The 18680-nt window shown below is 46.1% G+C and overlaps 1 long non-coding RNA gene across 1 annotated transcript; it reads left to right on the top strand.

Moving 5' to 3' along the window:
* The first annotated feature begins 8121 nt into the window (after positions 1-8121).
* LOC143819048 (uncharacterized) lies at positions 8122-17508 on the top strand. Its single transcript, XR_013224740.1, has 3 exons — positions 8122-8137; positions 17321-17352; positions 17434-17508. It is a non-coding gene; the product is annotated as an uncharacterized LOC143819048 (long non-coding RNA).
* The last annotated feature ends 1172 nt before the right edge of the window (positions 17509-18680 follow it).

Raw genomic sequence — 18680 nt, 5'->3', positions numbered from 1 at the left:
ACTGGAATGTTAGAAAATGTTTCTATCGCTTACAACTCCCAGTCCTTCATTTCGATACTTCTGGGACTCCGGCCTCATAATTTTCAGTACGATTTCAATGTAATAGGATTGTAAAGGGGCTGGTTGTAGCCCAGAGACGGCTGGTCGGCTGCAGCGGGCGGAAAGAAATGAATCCATGGCACTTCCCCTGTTTCGCCATCAGATGGCAAAATGGAGTTTCCTTCTGAAGGAAATCAAATGAGACTGAGAAAGAGGCGAGCGGGGATAGAAATTTAGAACAAGACGCACAAACTGTTCCAGCAAGCAAGCTTAAATGTTAAGGGGGCCTGCAGGCCTATCCACAATCCACATACTCTTTATTTACTTATTTGTTTGGATGTGTTCAATCCCATCTTTTGAACATCCCTCCCCCCCCCGCAAAAAAAGCTTGCTTCCAAATCATCCGTTAAAACTATGCTACAAAGTCCACTTGCCAAACGTCAAAAACGTCAAAACATACTACCAAAACTGTCAAAACATACAACTGAGATAAAAATCGGCATGACCATTAGCTAGCCTACAGTGGGCTTAAATGCACTGGGGGTTAGCAAATGTCCCCTTTCTTAGAGGACATTTCCTCTTTTTTTGGTGGGTAAGATGGGTAAACACCCATCTTCTTTGGGGCTGTTTTTGAGAAACTGATGAAAATGCCCTTTTTCTAAGTTGGGAAGCTGAGCCCGTTTCCCCCCGTTGTCTCCAAGGTAAGGCAAGCTTTGGGTTAAACAGTAGGGATATTTAAAATGGGATTTGTCATAGTGATCAGAGGTTCAAAGTTGGCAGGAAATAGGTCTTCTTTTTAGCTTTCCAAAAGATGGGGACCTGAATTAATTTAAACCCTTCCCCTAAACTGATTGAAACAAAGACCTGTTGAACATCCTGACATGGATTGATGCCACTGGTTCATACATATTTATTTATTACTTAGTTATTATTTATTCGATTTTTAGCCTGCCTCTTTAAATGACTCGAGGCAGGTTACATCAGACATAACATCTCAGTAAAACCCTTATCCCATAAAACGGCAAAAAAAACAAAACAAAACAAAACACACCCTGCAACAAGATGGCTGAAATTATCCCTCTACACACAGCCAGTGCCAGGGAGGTCGCATGATGGTACAGCACAGCCTGAGGGAGGCCTCTAGATCTTAATCCTGCCCTCAACCGAAGACCTGGTGGAAGAGCTCCATTTTACAGGCCCTGCAGAACTTTGGCTGCTCCGTCAGGACCCTCAGCTCTCCCGGAAGCTCAGTCCACCAGGTGAGGGCCAGTATTCTGGAAATTCCGAATATTGCTCCAAATACGCAAACGTTCCTGAAAAATACTTATAAGATTTTTGGGGGATATATGTCTTGGAAATATCTGAATGCACTAATGGGGACCAACATGGCTCGTGACAATCTCCTGTTCTTCATTTTACCCTCCAAGCAGACCTGCAAGGTGGCTTCTGCTGAGGGTGTGTCAATGGCCCATGTTCACCCAGTGAAATTCCCCCACGAAGTGGGGGTTCGAACGAGGGTGCTCCAGTACCTTGTCTAATCGCTTCATCACACTGGGTCCATAGAGCCTGATAGGTCTGGACAAGCTTCTGTACACTGTACACTTTCCTCATAGGGTTCAGTCACGAGTGACTTTTGGCCACTACAAATGTTGGGAAAGGTGCACAATAAATATTTAAATAAATGCAAGAAATAAACTGGGTGAAATGTTAGAGATACCTGGCTGGCTATCCAAGCATCTTTAATAATGTACTATAAAAGCAGGAACAGGAGAATGGATTTGCTTTAGAGGTAAACACCTCTTTATACAGGATTGGGGGCAAAGGCCTTTTTATACTTTCCTATGTAGGAACCGCCCTGCTTCAAGCAGCCATTTGCCCCATAAGGGAAGATGTTGCCATAAAGCCCAACAGGACAAAACCTGCTTAGGACCCCTGCCCAAAGGAGGTGAAATTGGCCTCAGCCAGGACCAGGGTCTTTTTGGCCTTGGCCCAGGCCTGGGGAACGCTCTGCCAAGAGAGATCAGGGCCCTACAGGACCTTGGACAGTTCTATAGGCCCTCCCAGACATGGCTGTTCCACCAGGCCTATGGTCAGGGATGAACCTTCAAGAAGAGCTGTAGACTGAGAGAGGATCGGCCCTCTGGAAATCAAAATCAAGCCTGAATCAGTTGGGAGCTGTAGAAGGAGAATTTTTTAAAATGCAATTATGTATGATTTAAAATATTTATCAATTTTCAAATCTATGTTGTTGACCCACCATGAGTGTGCAGGAAGGGCGGGCTATAAAAATAGAGATAGATTCATTCATTCATTCATTCATTCTACACCTTCTATTAGAGCTGGCCAGTGCTCTGGGTGGTAAAGATTTCTATCCAGAAAGCAACATTTCAGAACAGATGTTTGACCTGTCCTCTCCACATCCCATGGCCTTGATTTAAATTGGACCATCCCTTTCCCGCTTTTAAATAAAATATTAAATGATAGCATCTCACCCAGTTAAGCCCTTAGGCGCATATTTCATGCCCTGGAGGGGGGAGGGCTGGTTTATGTGCCTGTCTGCGCATCATTTATTCAGCACTGGCAGTTGAATGTGTGATTTGTCTCTGAAAAGGATTGTGTCTAAAGGGGTGAGTTATGAGAGTTCTACTTGTGGCATTAGATTCATTGAAACCTTACATCTGTGAAGGCTCATTCCAGGGATGAGAAGATTTCCCCCAGTTCTGTTTGCTTACTGGCCCATGCATTTGTTCTGCCCAGCATTAAATTCCTCATAAATTCTGGGTTAACTAAGATCTTTCCCTCCCTTCTCCATTTCTCCCAGAATTGGTTTGCTGCAGGTTTAAGCTCCCTATTTGTGTCTTTCCCCCTGCTCAGTGTTATTAAACTAATAAATAGAGATAAGAGGGGAAACCCTCAACCCAAAATATTCCAGTTTTGTCAAGAGCATCAAGCTACAACAAATAACCTAAAATAGCAAATTACGCATTATATAGACTGGGCACAGATGTAAAATTAAAAATATTAGACTGAACAATTTATAAGCATTCCTAGTGGATGCGCATGTCCTATGAACCACATGAAACTAGCGATGTTTCGACCTCTACAGCCTTCTTCAGTGGTCAAAAATACATTAAATATATAGAACACACATTCAGAGATGATGATATATTGTTGTTGCTCTCTCTTTCTCTCTCCAGGGTGTAAATTGCACGGAGCTTTTATTCCAACCCCAGATCGATTCAGTCCCTGCCCTCTACACAGAATGCGATTTCCGTTTGGATTTGGGGCGATTTAAAATTTCCTTCTGCAGCAAGAAGGATTGATCCGGTGTGACCCTACCTTTATTGTGCGATATCTCAGACTGCTTTTAATCCTCAATATCCATTTGGGAAAGAAAGCTCCATGGTAGAGAACCTCTGATAGGCTACACCTGGTCATGTGACACACTTGCCTTAAAGGAGAAGCCCCTAATTTCTCTCAATTTCTGTCGGTCCTGGATTTTTCCTCCCTCCTCTCCCTTTTTCGATCTTCTCCCCCACCCCCCCCAAGAAAAGAAAGAGGCTCCCTACTTGGCTCCTCTCCCCCCCCCCTTCAAGAAAAGAAAGAAAGAGGCTTGGCTTCCTCCCCCCTTCTGAACTACCCTAACCACATGCGGAAGACTTTCCTGTTTCAATGGGGGGGGGGGAGAGGAAGAATCGAGTTCAAAGCGATCTGAATCCAACAGGATTGACAATGGAATAAAGAAAGTAAGTGCAGAGTCTGCCCAGGTGTTGTTCTTTCCTATGCAAAGAATTTCTTACGTATAACAGACTACGGGTTCCTTCTCATGCTGCCTGTACTCACACAGAAATCTTGGATCAGATATGGCATTTCCCATAGCTTTGGATGTATGTAACATCAACCAGACAGAGCTGAGTGGTTCAAGATGCAACAGCAACAAAAATGATGTGATTGCTTTTTGTGGCATTTTAACGAAGTGCAGAAACGCCCTTGTGCTATATGAAAGCAAGCCTGCAAGTTGTATTTTGATGCAACCATACAAAGATGCCTTGCACGAATTCAGACCCTTGGTCCATCGAGGCCAGTATTAGATTAGCAGTGCCCCTCCATCATCTCAGGCAGAGGTCTTCCCCATCACCTCCTACCTGACCCCTTTAACTGGAGGTGCCAAGAATTGAACCTGGGACTTCCTGCATGTTGGGGTTGCGATGGGTCGGACATGACTTCGCAACTAACAACAACAACAACAACCATACATGCCAGTCCTCTTAGTCACTTGGAATTCCAAAAGTCTGGGGAGACATTTGGATGAGACAAATTTCAAAAGCATCCTCACTGTGGCTCAGTAGAAGAGCATCTGCTTGGCAGGCAGAAGGTCCCAGGTTCAGTCCTTGGCATCTCCAGTGAAAAGGACCAGGTAGCAGGTGATGTGAAAGACCTCTACCTGTTACCCTGGAGAGCCACTGACTGTCTGAGCAGACAGTACTCAAGGTCTGATTCCATAGAAGGCAGCTTCATGTCTATTCATCTATCCATATGTTGCAGTAATGAACATACGTGGCTGAGTCAGCCTAAATGCCTTTCCTTTGGCTTGAATGGCAGTCTTCAAGCAAAGGTTGGATACACACTTTTCTTGGATGCTTTAGGATGCTTAGGGCTGATCCTGCGTTGAGCAGGGGGTTGGACTAGATGGCCTGTATGGCCCCTTCCAACTCTATGGTTCTATGATTCTATGAATGGGATCCTGTGGTTTCAAATCTCACAGTTTTAAGTTGTCTGTCGGCTTGCCTTCTTTTCTTTTCCCCAGCTGCCTGGTTCTCAAGTTGACAGCGCTGCCGTGACTCCCAGCATGAAGCTGAATCAGTGTGTTTGCCTACAAAGGACCTCCCTGCTGTGGGACATGGATCCCTCTGTGCCAGAGGCGTAGCTGGCCCAGCATAGATCCCTTTGGCCACCCTTCACTCAGCATCCCGTTCCCAGAATCCCTTGGGGCAGGGAAGGATTTTGTCCGTGTTAATGATTTGGGACCGTCGATTGCTTTAAACATATCGTTGCACAAAGAGGGTTTCATTCATCACCAAGGGCTAGAAAGTAGAAAGGTTTCGCTTTGACAATGTTATCTGGAGGGAACAGGGAAGGGGCCGGTCGACAACACCAAAGCCGTGTGTGTTTCATGCGAAAGCTTCCTGATACCAAAAGCCTCGTGGGAGATGAATGGGATGGGAGTGACTATTACGGCGAGATACACCAAAAGGAGAGATGCAGCAAACGCATCTCAACAAATGTTCATGTTCCGGATAACAAGCAATGCTGTTTTTCCCCTTCTGCGTTTCTGCGTTAAGAATACACTTCACTGAGAGTTCCTCACATTCTCAGAGATGCACTTTAAAAACTGCTACCAGGGGTGAATTGAGCCACCAAAAACTCTTGCTTCGGCTTCATATTAAACCTTAAGGGCCTTTCTAGAAGACCTCAGCAGATGCACAAGTTCACATGGCAGGAGACGGCTCTTTAGCAAACCAGGGCTCAGCCCCGTAGCGTTTTAAATGTTCAACGTTTCAATCTTTCTCCTTCCGCCTTTTTCAAAAAGTGCAACCTGATGAACAGTTCTAGAGACCAGGGCCCTGCGGGACCTCAAACAGTTCTGCAAGGCCAGTATGACTGAGCTGATCCGCCAGGCCTACGTCTGAGGCCTATACAGGCAACACTAACAAAAACTGGCCACCCAGCACAAGTCAACCAACACCTGTACACTAGGGTTGTGTGTTGCGGCCGAGAAAGCAGCCGTCCGAGCCCAAAGCAGCCACCACTGTGGCGAGAGGGGGAGGGGCGGCATCGGTGCCAGTGAGCAACCTGGTGTCTGCATGCAGGTGCAGAGTCTGCGCCTGCATGTGTGTGCCAACTGGCGCGCCAGCACCGGCTCCACCCCTCCGGCGATGGCTGCTTCAGGCTCGAATGGCACAACCCTACTGTACACCATTCAGAAATTCTTCATAACAATGCATTATACCCCCCCTTTTCTGGGGGATCCCCAGGTCACTAAAAATAATGTAAAACTTGTTAAATATTTATTATGGTGCACAATTTAAAACAGAATAAAAACTTCTTAAAAACTATACCGAACTAACAGCACATAGAACCAAGGACCAAACGCGTTTCGACCCTTCCGGGTCTTCCTCAGTGGTCAAGATTATAATAATACACTCTCTATATAAATATACCTATATAGAACTCTCTATAATGTATAGCTGAATGGTTCAGTGGGATCTGTAATGTGTAAATTTTATCCTTTTTGGAGACCAATTCCTATGTTATGTCTCTAAAGTCACCACTCTTCGCTATCATTAAGTTCTGTACTCAGAGTGTAATCTCATATGCGTCAGAAAAAGCTCTTTCAGTTCGGTATAGTTTTTAAGAAGTTTTTATTCTGTTTTTAATTGTGCACCATAATAAATATTTAACAAGTTTTACATTATTTTTATTGTTCAGTTCAACTTGTGAGTTCCTACCTGTTAAGGTTGGGTTTTGTTCCTTTTTTGGTTTAGGATCCCCAGGTCACCCCCCCTCCCCAAAGGCTGACATCTCTTGGCCTTGCCACCACACTGTTAGAACTACCAACCATCACGGTCAACGTGTCTTTCTGAATGTTTGTCGACCATTACTGATCCTCACGCTGATGAATACCTAATAAGCTCTTGAGAACCCTTGGGGTTCTCTAGAACACAATTTGAAAGCCACCGACATAGAGGGAGGTCAGAAAAAGCAAAGCATCTCCAAGAGATTATCCTGCACTTGGCATTTAATTCTCTAATATTTTAAATGCTAATACGTGTAAGTCTAAGAAGAGGCCTGCTCTTTGTTGCCAAGGCAATTAAAATAAAGAGCAAATGATAGAATAATAGATGAGCGCCTTAATGGCCAGCCAACAGTGTTACACCCTGGAAAGGATAAGAATAACTATTAGATAGAGATGAACGAACACGGCAAGGGAAAAGTTGGAAAACAGACTTGGTCTGATGGTTTAAGGCAGGGGTAGTCAACCTGTGGTCCTCCAGATGTGCATGGACTACAATTCCCAGGAGCCCCTGCCAGCATTCGCTGGCAGGGGCTCCTGGGAATTGTAGTCCATGGACATCTGGAGAGCCGCAGTTTGACTACCCCTGGTTTAAGGAGTCAGCAGGAGATAATCTTGCTTGGGTTCTGGAGACATCCTAAGTGAGAGAAAGTGATTGGACAGGAAGTGGTTGGAAATGGAAACTCGTGCAGCCATGTCAGTCCATTGGTCCTTGGGTGGGAATGCCCTGCCCTGGATACCCCAGGCGAGTCTGATCTCATTAGACCTTGGAAGCTAAGCAGGGCCAGCCTTGACAAGTCATTGGATGGGAGACCTCCGAGGATTTGGATGCGGTTCCTCTAAGAAACACAAGGGGTCAGGCTGCAGAGACAGCCAATGGCAAATCACCTCTGAACATCTCTTGCCTGACTGCCAAGCAGTCCTAGGATCTCACTACACTCATACATACCTGCTATACGATAAATAATCAAATAATAATGGGTGTTACTTGTAGGGCTGTCCAATGCTTGGGTGTCTTTTTGTCAGCTGCACCGGGAAGGCACTTGATAACACAGCCTCCCTAACAGTTTAAATCAGGGGTAGTCAATCTGTGGTCCTCCAGATGTCCATGGACTACAATTCCCATGAGCCTCATGGGAATTGTAGTTCATGAACATCTGGAGGACCACAGGTTGACTACCACTGGTTTAAATGACCCAAGATGAGGTGAGCCAACAATGGCATTGTTCACGTGAATGCCACAGAATCCACCCTCCAAAGGAGCCACTCCATCCGGGGGAACTGATCTCCAGCACACCTCCAGGCCTCACCTGGAGGTTGGCAACCCTGCCAACCATGGGCATTGTCTCACCCATTCTGGTTCCAGTGGCTGTGCGGGAGCAGCTGATGAGCTTGGACCTATCTGTTGCCCCTGTTGGTCCTGAGCCAGCTGATACCTGCAGTACTAACAGAGCTCTAGGAACTCATCTCTGTTTTTTCCTGGCCAACAACTGCCTGGGCAACAACCCAACAGGAACTTTCCAAGTAAGTTAAATAGCCAACCCAGTCCTAGACCTGACTATTTACGTCTCAGTCCGGTCAGTGCCTGGATGAAAGACCAGGAAAGAACAAGGAATGCTCGTCTCTTGGTGGGACCTGGGGATTCCGTAGAATTATAGCTCATTCCCAGACTAATGGGATCAGTTCTCCTGGAGAAAAGGGCTGCTTTGGAGGGTGGACTCCACAGCATTGTACTCCACTGAGGTCCCTCCTCACCCTAAATCCCACCCACTCCAGGCTCCACCCCTAAAGTCTCCAGGTTTATCCCAACTCAGAGCTGCCCACCCTGTTGGGAACCATATGCATGCTGCTTTTTGTTTCATGAAAAGAGAGAGACAAGATGCAACCTGGGTTTTTATGTAGGAAATAAAGAACCTCAAATCCCTTATTTAGATTGTTCAAAAATTCACATTTCTCTGGGTCTGTTTGGCACCATTGTTCCCCCTGCTTTTCTGATGCTGAAATTAGCCACAAGGGTGTTCTCATCCAGTGAATGGGATATCATTAAAATCTTACAAAACCAACGAGAGCTGGCTGCATTGTGACATCACTGAAGGCAAATGAGGGCATTGGACAGTGAGGGCAATGCCAGTGAATAATAGGAAGAAGAGCTGTTTTTTATACCCCACTTTTCACTGTCCGAAGGAGTCTCCAAGTGGCTTAGGTGAGGCTGAGAGAGCTCTGACAGGGCTGCTCGGTCAGAACAGCACTATCAGGACTGTGACTGGCCCAAGGTCACCCAGCTGGCTGCATGAGGAGGAGCGGGCAACCAAGCCTCAGGGGAGAGCGGTATATAAATATAAAAATAGATAAAAATAAATAAACCTGGCTTGCCAGGTTAGAAGCTGCCCCTCTCAGCCACTACACCAAGCTGGTGAACTTTGTTTTGGCTGGCATGCAAAAAAACACACACACCCTCCAAAAAAAAAAAGGCCATTAACCACTTCCCAAAAACGTTCATAAAACAAGCTGAGAAATTTCAGCTCAGCTCCTGTTTATGCTGTTAAAAGATGCAAATGGTTGGATGGCTTTTGTGAGAGGGAATAGAAGCTGCCAATCCCTCACTGGATACTAATTATTTCCCTACTTCTGTCTCAGACAAAGGCTTTTGTTGTGCCCCAACGTCTGATTTAGCCATGCCCTCAGTTCTTCTTTTCAAATGCCACGAGAAGAACAGAGACGTTTTCTGTCGGCGACTGGATCTCGATTCCGATGATGGCGCCCTCTTCTGGAAGCCACGCGGGGAGGGGCCAGCAGCTGCCCACGATGCCACCCAGCCAGGCTGGGGAATTGATGAGCCCGTAAAGAGATTCAGAGGCGGAGGGGAGGGAAAGGGGAGGAGGGAAGCGCATTGTTAATACTATTAAATATTACTTAGCCTCCATGTTCAACAGTTTAAACTTTAATTGCTAGCTTGTGCAGAAACGCAACTGAATATATGTAAATCCTGTTGAAAGCTAATATCATTTTGGCTGCTCAGATGGATTAGCAGCCGCTACAATTAACAGCGTGTGCAGCTAATGATATTAGCGGGGAATCTATCATTCGGCGATGTGGGGCACATTTAAATGGGAAAGCGCATCGTGCGCTTCTCTTTTGCAGCTGGGGGGTGGGGGGGAGGGAGGAATTGTTGCCAGATCGGTTACAGACCATCCATAGCGGGCTGTGGGGTTAAGCGCACGTGCGCTAGATTTCCGATAACCTTGAATCTTTCTCCCTTGTCTCATTGCGTTCGCACCTGGCAATTCCTGCAGAGAAAGAGGTGCCAGGGCCGACCCATCTCTTTCTCCCTTCTATCCCTCCCCCTACCCAGACTCTTCCACTGTCTCTTGGGCTTGTTGCTTTGCAGGCAGTGTGACGCCGTCTCTCCCACTCCTACCTAATGCACAAATCCCAAGTTCATGGCATGCAATACATTTCCTGAGTTATTGCACATCCTCTCCACTTCAGCAGTTATCAAATAATTTATCAACCATCCCTCCCTTCAGTTCTGTATATGTTTACTGGGAAGTAAGCCTGGCTCATTTCAGTGGCTTTTACTGTTAAGTAAGGGCGCCTAAAGAGCGTGGTGCTGGACAGCATGGCTTAATGTAAAGGGCTTAGCTGCAGAACTTTGTTCTACCCTAGAGCATGCCGTGTTACAGCATGGAGAGAGCATTCAGGCGATGGAACAAGGTTATTATAGTTAAGAATATAAGAGAAGCCACGTTGAATCAATCCAATGGCCCATCCAAGTCCAACACACCGTGGCCAAAACCCAGGTGCCATCTAGGGTTACCAGCTCTAGGTTGGGAAATATCTGGAGACTTTGCACGTGGAGCCAAGAGCCAGTGGTTTTGGGATGGGGAGGGACCTCAGTGGAGGTTAATACTATGGAGTCCACCATCCAAAGCAGCCCTTTTCTCCAGGGGAACTGATCTCTGTCGCCTGGAGATGAGCTATAATTCCAGGAGATCCCCAGGTCCCACTTGGGGACTGGCATCCCTAGCAAGAGGTGGACCAGTGGAGCCAGAACTCCAGAAGCCTTCCCACTTTTGCCTCCCAAGCAGCAAGAGTACAAAGCATCACTGCCACATACATAAGAGAAGCCATGTTGGATCAGGCTAATGGCCCATCCAGTCCAACACCCAGGGGCCATCAGGGAGTCTACCAGCAGTGTGAGTCAGCTATACCTAATGCTACACCATGCCTTTAAGCTTTCTTCCGAGCTCTCCCAAGGGAGTAAGCTCCAGCACAGCCACGGCAATGAATAGGGAAGGTAAGAAACATAACCAAAGGCTGAAAGATTTCCCCAGGAAGTAAAGAGAGATGGCTGAGGAGATGGGGTAAGTCTGTAAAGGTGAGATCCCATACATTCCTTCCCAAAGAAATTCGCCCGAGACAGAAAGGCAGATTCCCAAGACTTGAGAATATAAGCTCCACCCAATAGAAACTCAGCAGTCATTTTGAATATATATACATATTTGTCTGCATGCCCGCCATTCGTTCTCTCGAAAATCAATGAGATTCTTCCAGTTCATTGAGGATCACGGCCAATGACACCTTTTCCCATCGTACACATCCCAAAATGTAATTGATTTTGTCAGGGAAGTAAAGTAGTGTTAGGAATTAATGACATGTGAGCCTTAAGTTCCTGAGTCTCTCCTTGGCAAAATCCATGGAGGAGAAGGCCTGATGGCTTCTCACTGATAGACGTTTGTGACCGAAATGGGGGTTATAAATGAAATCGAGAAAATCACAAATCATAAAAGGTAAAGGTAAAGGTATCCCCTGTGCAAGCACCGAGTCATGTCTGACCCTTGGGGTGACGCCCTCTGGCGTTTTCATGGCAGACTCAATACGGGGTGGTTTGCTAGTGCCTTCCCCAGTCATTACCGTTCACCCCCCAGCAGCAAGCTGGGTACTCATTTTACCGACCTCGGAAGGATGGGAGGCTGAGTCAACCTTGAGCCGGCTGCTGGGATTGAACTCCCAGCCTCATGGGCAGACAGATTCAGACAGCATATCGCTGCCTTACCACTCTGCGCCACAAGAGGCTCTTTCACAAATCATACGGATCACATTTTTTAATACATTAACGGCTGTAATTACAAGACTGTTGCCAGAATTATTGAGAATGTTTGCAAAGCAGGCTGGACACTCTGAATTATTGTTATGATCGATTATTACCTATTTTAATTATTGTTTTATTATTTTCCACAACAACAATAACAACAAGACAAACTAGATTACAAAAGGATTTGTTTCCCTTGCATTCCTGGTGGCAACGGGCTTTCGGGCTAGTTGTAATATATTTTTTTAAATTTGTTAAACATTTATTGGGTGATATGAACATATATGGTCATGTTTAGCCACCTCCCCCCAAAATGTCCAATTATGGGCCTGGAGGGGGTGGAAAGGGGAGGGGTCTGGGGTGGGCGTGTCCACAGCTATGCTTCCCAACCAAAGTCTGGGGTATCTTGAAGCCTGGAGAATGCTGCAGGGGTTTCTCAATGGTAAAAATGTTGAGAAAGGCTGTCTTACCCTAATTCTGTCATGTTGGTTTGGGAAAACAGACTCTGGGCCACCTCACATGGTCACCTCCGTCTACTTCCTGCCTGAGACTTCATAGAATACAGTTGTCAACACAAGATACAGATAAATTCTCCCAAAAGCTCTTTCATTATTGTCAGAGGCTATAAATGTGTACAATTTTTTACTCTTGTTCAACTTGCTTCTGGAATGCTACTATAACAACATAAAACTAGACGTAATCGGAACTTGAAGTCCAACCTTGTTGTAGTGATAGTAACATTACTACTGCTATACTATGGCTAGTATTACTATACAGGCATTCCTTACAGGAATTTGCAATGTTGGTGCAATGCCTCCAATTTACCTGCCCAGGGTGGGGAATTACCAGCCCTTAGCTTCAGATTCCTGCCCCTGCATAACAGAGAAACTGAAGGAAAAAATTGGCCTTCACATAGGGATATTCTAGGAATTCCTGATTTTCTCTGTGGTAAAGAGAAATTGGACTAAACTGATCTCATCAGATCTTGGAAGCCAAGTAGCGTTAGCTCCAGTTACCAATTGGATGAAAGACCAAGGTCATGGAAGTCCAAGGTCATGATGCAGAGACAGGCAATGGCAAACCACCTCTGAATGTGTCTTGCCTTGAACACCCTATGGCAGTAGTAGTCAAACTGGGGCCCTCCAGATGTCCATGGACTACAATTCCCAGGAGCCCCTGCCAGCATTCGCTCATGGGAACTGTAGTCCATGGACATCTGGAGGGCCGCAGTTTGATTACCCGTGCCCTATGGGGTCACCTTAAGTTGGCTATGGCTTGATGGGGGGAAAAGGGGGGACCATAGAGAGTATGGGAGGCAGCCTAGACCATCACCTGGAAGTATAAGTACATCTTCCCTAAATACCTTCCTTCCCAGGCACTCCCTCTGGAATCTCTTGGCACTTATTAGAATCATAGAATCATAGAGTTGGAAGGAGCCATACAGGCCATCTAGTCCAACCCCCTGCTCAATACAGGATCAGTCCATTGGCAGTGGCCAGCCTAGAAATACCTTCAGAACGTGATTGTAGGATACGAGAGGACTTTGAGGGCCTGCTGTGGCGTATCTTCAACTCCTCCCTTCCAACAGGCTTAGAGACTCACCTATCTTGTGTTTTTTTCCCCACACGTCAAGCTGCTTGTCTATCTATTGGCTTGTTAATGCTTTCCCGTTGAGTGGGCATGCAAGGATAATTTGTGACTCCATGAAGCCCGTAACGACTTTTAATTGGGGTGCCTAATGTCACCCACCGCTATTTAAATCTCGATGCCTGTCACTTCCTTGTTCTTGTCTGGAGAAAATACAGCCGTTCTCGCCTTCAAACATCTGCATCGGCACATACTTTATTCTTGCGTAGGGTAGTCTTAAGTGAGCCGCAAGCAGCTCCCTTCCTCAAATTATTAGCTGTTTGTGATTTTGCCAGAGTGGGGAGGGAATAATCATTAGTTTTATCTATTGGACACCTGAAGTACCTACTTAGAAAAAAAAGATATATCCTGACACTTAAATGATTATGCCAGGATGGCTTTTTCTTTCTTCTTGAGTTTGGTCGCTGCTTGTTCGTGATATCCTTGCTTGTGGAGAGCTGTTAAGTTCAGAAAAGAACCCTTGTAGGTGCTATTGAGAGATTTTCTATACCCCGGGTCCATCATCAACCTAAAGGGAATCACAAGGAAGAAATCAAACTGAGACTGGGAAAGGTAGCCATGAAGGAGCTAGAGAAGATGCTTAAGTGTAAGGAAGTATTCCCATTACCATGCACGGGAATGAAGTTGGAGAATGAAGACAGTTCACAGGAAGAAAATAGGTTGCTTTGAAATGTTGTGTTTGAGGGGTGTTTTAGGGACACTGTGGATGCCCCCAAAATCAAATCCGTAGGTTCTAGATCAAATTGAAGATTCAGATAATGGTATTTCGTCCCCCGTTAGCTAATTATCTGAATAAATTGAAATTCAGCTGTGTTAATGAGAAACACTGGATTAAAATGATACTAAATGTGAGGGACACAGCAACTATTTTAAAAGTAGCAAAGTTTTTACTGGCAATTTTAAATGAAAATCTTTTACGATAGATTTTACATCTGAAACTGTTTGAAAATTTCATTTTATGCTTTGCAATTTTATGCCAATAAAGGTACTCTGAATCTGATTCTGACTCGGATAATGCAGCCTTTTTCAATTCTTTTTTTTAACAATTGAGAACCCCCTGAAACATTCTTCAGGGTTGGGAAGCAGAGCTGTGTACATGCCCCCCCCGGGCCTCTCTCCTTCCCACCCCCTCCAGGCCCATCATTGGCCATTTTGGGGGGGGGGGGGCTCATCAAGGCCATATATGGTCAATCTCACCTGATCAATGTTGAACAATTTTAAAAAATATATTAAAAATTAATTAATTCCCACCCACTTGGGAAACCCTTCCAGGGCTGTCAAGAAACCCCAGGGTTTCACAAAACCCCAGTGGAGGAAGCCTGAGATAACGAGAAAACAAGAGGCGCTGAAAAAAGCAACATAGCAAAAGTTAAAGGGAGCAGGAAAAAGAACATGAGATGGATTGGCTCCGTAAATGAAACCATGGCCTTCAGTTTTCAAGACAGTTGACGATAAAACGTTTTGGAGGAGACTGATTCAAAAGGCCGCCATGGAGGTGACATGACAACACTTAACACAAGGACACAAGCTGGTTTTATAGTTTCATCTCTACTTCTTCTCTCCACCCACCGAGCCCATCCTCCCCCATGTCAGAGATATGGAGTGTCATAAAGAAAGAATACTTCTGAGGATTTGCCTCTCCATCTTCCAAGAGCCTGACTTCAGGCTGTCCTAAATGATGAGGCTCAAACGGCAAATTATGTGGAATCATTTGATTTCTTTCCTAGGAAGTTATTTTCTCCGCAGGTGCATTCCGGGGCAGACTGAATGTGAGTGGAACAGTTCATAACAGCTGTCCCTTTCCCTGTCCTATCCTTATCCAAGGTAAAAGGTAAAGGTATCCCCCTGTACAAGCACCGGGTCATGTCTGACCCTTGGGGTGACGCCCTCCAGCGTTTTCATGGCAAAACGGGGTGGTTTGCCAGTGCCTTCCCCAGTCATTACCGTTTACCCCCCAGCAAGCTGGGTACTCATTTTACCAACCTCGGAAGGATGGAAGGCTGAGTCAACCTTGAGCCATCTGCTGGGATTAAACTCCCAGCCTCATGGGCAGAGCGTTCAGACTGCATGTTTGCTGCCTTACCACTCAGCGCCATAAGAGGCTCTTAATCCTTATCCAAACTCAGCCTCAAAAACAACCTCTGCCAATAGCTTTTTCACCTCCTGGAGGGAAGGAAAGTGGGTTTCTATGTTCCTTAACTCCACTTCAAGGACACAGTCCAAAAATGTTCCTTGAGTGTGACTTTTAGACCTTCTGCTGGGATGAAATGATGGCTCCTGTTGATCTTCGTTACAATGAGAGTCATACCCTCCAATGCTCCTTGCTTGCAGTGGACTTAGGGCTAGACTGGAGGGCAGATGATTCAGGGTTGCCAGCTTCGGGCAAAGTGGTTTAAGGATTTGCAGAGCCCGTAGAACCAGAGCCAGTTTAAGGATTCGCAGGGACCTAATACGGTACAATTTTGGCAGGAGCAGCCAGGTTGGTGGGGGCAGAGGGTCCCCCCCCAAGTGGAAAGGGGTGTCACTTTAAGTGTCCTGAGAGTGGGACAGGGGGGGAGGAGAGAAGCTATGGCCCTGGTCCATGGGGAGGAAGACATTGTGTGGGCCCCCTGGGGCCCATGGCATGTGCTACATGTGCGGCTTGGATCGCACCAGGTTCCAGGTTGAGAAATACTTGGAGATTCGGGGGGAGTGGGGAGCCCAAATAAGGGGGGGTTAGGGAAGGGGGAAAACTTCAGTGGGGTGTAATGTAATAGAGTCCACCTTCCAATGTGGCCAGGTGAATTCTGACACCTGGAGGTAAGTTGTAATTATGGTTGCCAGGTCCCCCGTGGCCACAGAATGTTTTCTTTTAAGCTTTTGTACTCTGCTTCAGAAGCAGATGAATATGGCATGTTTTCATCTTTAATCTTTCCAGTAAAGATTATCTCTTTTTAAATCTCAAAGTGCTGTGAGTCTGGATCTGTGCCTCATCCACAAAGGTAGCTAATAACTGCATACTTTCAAAACACTCTTGTTTCTCTACAGCTGTATTTCTCTGGAGCAGCCTTTCTCAACGTGTTTTTTTTTTTTAACCATTGAGAAACCCCTGAAATATTCTTCAGGCTTTGAGAAACCCCAGAAGTGGCACAATTGGACGGAATATGGTTGGGGAGCAAAGTTGAGCACATGTCCACCTGGGACCCCTCCTCTCCCCCCTCCAGTCCCATCATTGGCCATTTTGGGAGGGGTGGGTGGGTTCATATGACCATGTATGATCATATCACCCAATAAATGTTAATTCAATATTAATTAACTCTCACCCATTCAGGAAGCCCTCCCAGGGCTGTCACAAACCACCAGGGTTTCATAAAGCCCTGGTTGAGAAACCCTACTCTGGAGGGAATCAGAACCTGGTATGGTCCACAAGTCCCGACAGCTTCATATGTAAGAAGAAGGAACCTCAAGCCGAATACTTTGCACTGTAGCTGGTTACTGGATGGAATGAAGCCATGATGTAGCCATATAGTCAGGCCTTAGCATAGGATTGCCCCTGCAGGCAGTAGTGTAGTGATAAACAAAGCCATCGACAGTCCATCAATCTGTTGTGCCTCTTCTTTGCCAGTCGGCAAAGGTTAGTATGCATCTTTCAGTCTGAAGGCACGGGAAAGGAATTAAATTGGCAGGCGGGCAGGGGAAGAGGGGAGAACTGTCTGGTAGTGCCTATGATGTAAGATGCCCAGAAGAGATCCGCTCAACATCTGCCCTGTGTATCCAGCGTAAGCCTACATATTCATGCACAGCTTTCCAAATTCTCAGGAGACACTTAAGCATATAGGAGGAAGCGTTCCAATGAGCTGCAGCATGGGGGGGGGGAGGGTCCTCAGCTGCTGGGAGAGAATGTGTTTCACCCGCTGCTGTCCTTTCATCTGCAAAAAACTAAAAATCAAAAGCCTGATCCTGACTTGTCATTTCTTGTCTGCTTGCAGTGAATATAAGACTGTGATTAGCAACAGGCAAGGTAAGTGCAAAATCCGAGCATATGTCTTTGGATGACGTTCAGGGCACATTTGCATAAACAAACCCATTGGTCTCCCTGCAGCGTTTAAAATCTCTGCGCAACCGAGCTCAATCCAGGCAGCTGGAGCGATATCATCCATATACGAACATCTTAAGGCGCAGCTGCACTACATGGGAATATCAATGTCACCTCATTGCTTCCATCATCCAATCCTGGATTTGGGAGATAGTCAAAGGCCATAAGCATTTCCCGGGACAAAGAGGCATCAATAGTTGCCGGATTTCTCTGGGGAGAAGGATCAGCATAGCGCGATCGCTTCACGGTTTTGCACAATGTCAGAATGCAGACATCCTGGCTCGTTTTCTGGTGATGCCCTTCCAAGCAGCAGAGGGAAGGATATGGAAGAAGCATTCGTCTAGGAAAATTGGGACCGGAGCGATTGTTTGTTTACTGAATCCTGGCTTTACTACTGACCCTAATCCAAATAAACCATGCTTTCGTGTTAGGTCTGAATCAAGACCTTCTCTCCATTATCCTTTTCCTCTTTCTCTTCCGATGAAAATTCTGCAGCAGGTGCTGGAATAACAACAACAACAACAATTTTCTACGCCACCCCTCCTCATATGGACGCAGGGCAGTTCACAACAGTAAAACATCCAATAAAATCAGTTACGATAATACAATTACAATAAAATACAATTTCAAACTGCATCCCTACCCCCCACCCCTTTGAACCCTCTGCCAGCTGCCCACGATTGGAGATGACATCAAAATAAGGGGAGCTAAGAGGGAGGAGGTAGAGGGAAGCCAATAAAACTTCAGGCTGCCCTGGCCTCAGCCATAGGCCTGGTGGAAGAGTGCTGTCTTGAAGGCCCTTTGGAACTGGAGCTCCGTCAGGACCCAGATCTCAGCTCATTCCATCAGGTTGGAGCCACAGGTAAAAAGGTCCTGGCTCTGGTCAAGGTCAGGTGGATGTCCTTGGGGCCTGGGATCACCGAAGTGGTGTTTGCTCATCTAGGGGGTATATAGGGAGAGGCAAACCTAATGAGATCTGATAGATAATAGCTACATTAATGTGGGGAGTTGGTTCATGTTTTGATTAGTCAAAACCCACAAATGCACATTCTGGGTAGGAATGCTCAAACAACCCTCCAATCCTGTCACGTCCTTTTTCCTGGCGATGAACAGGGACAGTCAAATAGTTAATGGAAGTTCAGCAGGTGTCTTCCCTGTATTTCTTCCTAACCATGCAGTCCAGGCTTTTTGTTCATGCGTGTGTGAGAACACAGCTCCACTAAGGACTAGTACAGGGGTAGTCAAACTGCAGC

This window comes from Paroedura picta, chromosome 10, assembly GCF_049243985.1.
Source record: "Paroedura picta isolate Pp20150507F chromosome 10, Ppicta_v3.0, whole genome shotgun sequence".
Lineage (NCBI taxonomy): Eukaryota > Metazoa > Chordata > Lepidosauria > Squamata > Gekkonidae > Paroedura > Paroedura picta.
The sequence above is the reverse complement of the archived record's forward strand: the minus strand, read 5'-3'. Positions and strand labels throughout refer to the sequence as shown.